The sequence below is a fragment of the Arachis ipaensis genome, chromosome B3 (assembly GCF_059453495.1).
Source record: "Arachis ipaensis isolate K30076 ecotype BB chromosome B3, ASM5945349v1, whole genome shotgun sequence".
Classification (NCBI taxonomy): Eukaryota; Viridiplantae; Streptophyta; class Magnoliopsida; order Fabales; family Fabaceae; genus Arachis; species Arachis ipaensis.
The window spans coordinates 85,973,497-85,977,411 of NC_142438.1; the positions used below are offsets into that span (position 1 = coordinate 85,973,497).

At 38.1% G+C, this 3,915-nt stretch overlaps 1 non-coding gene across 1 annotated transcript; it reads right to left on the minus strand.

The window, feature by feature from the left end:
• Positions 1–1,356: 1,356 nt before the first annotated feature.
• On the minus strand, positions 1,357–1,464 carry LOC148571431 (small nucleolar RNA R71). Its single transcript, XR_015908066.1, has one exon. It is a non-coding gene; the product is annotated as a small nucleolar RNA R71 (small nucleolar RNA).
• Positions 1,465–3,915: the final 2,451 nt, after the last annotated feature.

Sequence of the window (3,915 nt, forward strand, 5' to 3'; positions counted from 1 at the left end):
TTCTATCTCTTTCAAAATCTTTTTCAAAAATCAAATCTTTTTTATTTTTCTTATTTATTTTCGAAAATTTTAAAAATATTTTTCAAAAATCTTTTCTTAATTTTATCTTATAATTTTCGAAAATATTCTCATTAATTAATATTTTGATTCAAAAATTTCAAGTTTGTTACTTGCTTGCTAAGAAAGATTCAAACTTTAAGTTCTAGAATTATATCTTGTGATTTCCTGTGAATCAAGTCATTAATTGTGATTTTAAAAATCAAATCTTTTTTAAAACTAATTTTAATCATATCTTTCTATCATATCTTTTAAAAAAAATCTTATCTTTTTCAAAAATTTTATTTTCAAATATCTTTTCTAACTTCTTATCTTCTTATCTTTTCAAAATTGATTTTCAAATATTTTTCAACTAACTAATTGACTTTTTGTTTGTTTCTTATCTTTTTCAAAACTACCTAACTAACTCTCTCTCTCTAATTTTTGAAAATATCTCCCTCTTTTTCAAAAATTCTTTTTAATTAACTAATTGTTTCAATTTTTAATTTTAACTTGATCTCATTCCTAATTTTCGAAAATCACTAACCCCTTTTCAAAATTTTATTTTCGAAAATCCTTTTTTCTCTCTTATCTCCTTCTATTTATTTATTCATCTACTAACACTTCATCTCACACAAATTCGAACCCCCTCTTCCATCTGTGTTCGAATTTTCTCTACTTCTCTTCTTTATATTACATTCTTTTGTTCTTCTACTCACACATGGGAACCTCTATACCTAGGCAAAAAGGATCCCTATTATTATTATTTTTCTGTTCCCTCTTTTTCATATGAGCAGGAGCAAGGACAAGAACATTCTTGTTGAAGCAGACCCTGAACCTGAAAGGACTCTGAAGAGGAAACTAAGAGAAGCTAAAATACAACAATCCAGAGATAAACTTACAGAAATTTTCGAACAAGAAGAGGATATGGCAGCCGAAAATAATAATGCAAGGAGGATGCTTGGTGACTTTACTGCACCTAATTCTAATTTACATGGAAGAAGCATCTCCATCCCTACCATTGGAGATAACAATTTTGAGCTGAAACCTCAATTAGTTTCTCTGATGCAGCAGAACTGTAAGTTCCATGGACTTCCATCTGAAGATCCTTTTCAGTTCTTAACTGAATTTTTGCAGATCTGTGATATTGTTAAGACTAATGGAGTAGATCCTGAAGTCTATAGGCTCATGCTTTTCCCTTTTGCTGTAAGAGACAGAGCTAGAGTGTGGTTGGACTCTCAACCCAAAGATAGCCTGAACTCTTGGGATAAGCTGGTCACGGCTTTCTTAGCCAAGTTCTTTCCTCCTCAAAAGCTGAGCAAGCTTAGAGTGGATGTTCAAACCTTCAGACAGAAAGAAGGTGAATCCCTCTATGAAGCTTGGGAGAGATACAAGCAACTGACCAAAAAGTGTCCTTCTGACATGCTTTCAGAATGGACCATCCTGGATATATTCTATGATGGTCTATCTGAATTAGCTAAGATGTCATTGGATACTTCTGCAGGTGGATCCATTCACTTAAAGAAAATGCCTGCAGAAGCTCAAGAACTCATTGACATGGTTGCTAATAACCAGTTCATGTACACTTGTGAGAGGAATCCTGTGAGTAATGGGACGCCTCAGAAGAAGGGAGTTCTTGAAATTGATACTCTGAATGCCATATTAGCTCAGAACAAAATATTGACTCAGCAAGTCAATATGATTTCTCAAAGTCTGAATGGAATGCAAGCTGCATCCAACAGTACTCAAGAGGCATCTGCTGAAGAAGAAGCTTATGATCCTGAAAACCCTGCAATAGCAGAGGTGAATTACATGGGTGAACCATATGGAAACACCTATAATCCCTCATGGAGAAATCACCCAAATCTCTCATGGAAGGATCAATAAAAGCCTCAACAAGGCTTTAATAATGGTGGAAGAAATAGGTTTAACAATAGTAAACCTTTTCCATCATCCACTCAGCAACAGACAGAGAACTCTGAACAAAATACCTCTAATTTAGCAAACTTAGTCTCTGATCTATCTAAGGCCACTGTAAGTTTCATGAATGAAACAAGGTCCTCAATTAGAAATTTAGAGGCACAAGTGGGCCAGCTGAGTAAAAGGATCACTGAAATCCCTCCTAGTACTCTCCCAAGCAATACAGAAGAAAATCCAGAAGGAGAGTGCAAGGCCATTGATATAACCATCATGGCCAAACCTGTAAGGGAGGTTGAGGACGTGAATCCCAAGGAGGAAGACCTCCTGGGACGTCCAGTGATCAATAAGGAGTTCCCCTCTAAGGAACCAAAGGAATCTGAGACTCATCTAGAGACCATAGAGATTCCATTGAACCTCCTTACGCCTTTCATGAGCTCTGAGGAGTATTCTTCTTCTGAAGAGAATGAGGATGTTACTGAAGAGCAAGTTGCCAAGTTTCTTGGTGCAATCATGAAGCTGAATGCCAATTTATTTGGTAATGAGACTTGGGGAGATGAACCTCCCTTGTTCACCAATGAACTAAATGCATTGAATCAACTGAGATTACCTCAGAAGAAACAGGATCCTGGAAAGTTCCTAATACCTTGTACCATAGGCACCATGACCTTTGAGAAGGCTTTATGTGACCTTGGGTCAGGGATGAACCTCATGCCACTCTCTGTAATGGAGAAACTGGGAATCTTTGAGGTACAAGCTGCTAAAATCTCATTAGAGATGGCAGACAATTCCAGAAAACAGACTTATGGACAAGTAGAGGACATGTTAGTAAAGGTTGAAGGCCTTTACATCCCTGCTGATTTCATAATCCTAGATACTGGGAAGGATGAGGATGAATCCATCATCCTTGGAAGACCCTTCCTAGCCACAGCAAGAGCTGTGATTGATATTAACAGAGGTGAACTAGTCCTTCAATTGAATAAGGACTCCCTTGAGTTTAAAACTCAAGGACATCCTTCTGTAAACATGGAAAAGAGGCACAGTAAGCTTCTCTTAAAACAGAGTCAACCAGAGCCCCCACAGTCAAGCTCTAAGTTTGGTGTTGGAAGGCCACAACCAAACTCTAAGTTTGGTGTTGAACTCCCATATCCAAACTCTAAGTTTGGTGTTGGGGAGTCTCAACAATGCTCTGAACATCTGTGAGGCTCCATGAGAGCCCACTGTCAAGCTATTGACATTAAAGAAGCTCTTGTTGGGAGGCAACCCAATTTTTATTTAATTATATTTTTTTATTAGTTATATGTCTTCATAGGTTCATGATCATGGGGAGTCACAAAAACAACTGAAAAAACTGAAGAAAAATCAAAAACAACATAAAAAAATAGCACACCCTGGAGGAGGAGTTCACCGGCGTTCAAACGCCAGTAAGGAGCATCTGGCTGGCGTTCAACGCCAGAACAGAGCATGAAGCTGGCGCTGAACGCCAGAAACAAGCATGAAGCTGGCGTTCAACGCCAGAAACATGCTGCATCTACGCGCTGAACCCCCAGAACAAGCATCAGTTCGGCGTTTAAACGCCAGAATTGCATGCAAAGGCATTTTACATGCCTAATTGGTGAAGAGATATAAATCCTTGATACCTCAAGATCTGTGGACCTCACAGGATCATCTCAGGATCTGTAAACCCCACAGGATCCCCACCTTCCCTCCTCATAATCGTAGTTTTTTTCCACATCTTCTTCTTCATCTATTCTTTCTTCTTTTGCTCGAGGGCGAGCAACATTCTAAGTTTGGTGTGGTAAAAGCATTGCATATTTTGCTTTTCCATAACCATTGATGGCACCTAAGGCCAGAGAAACCTCAAAAAAAAAGGGGGGAGAGAAGAGAAAAGGGAAGACAAAAGCTTCCACCTCCAAGTCATGGGAGATGGAGAGATTCATGTAAAGGATCTATAGCTCAGTG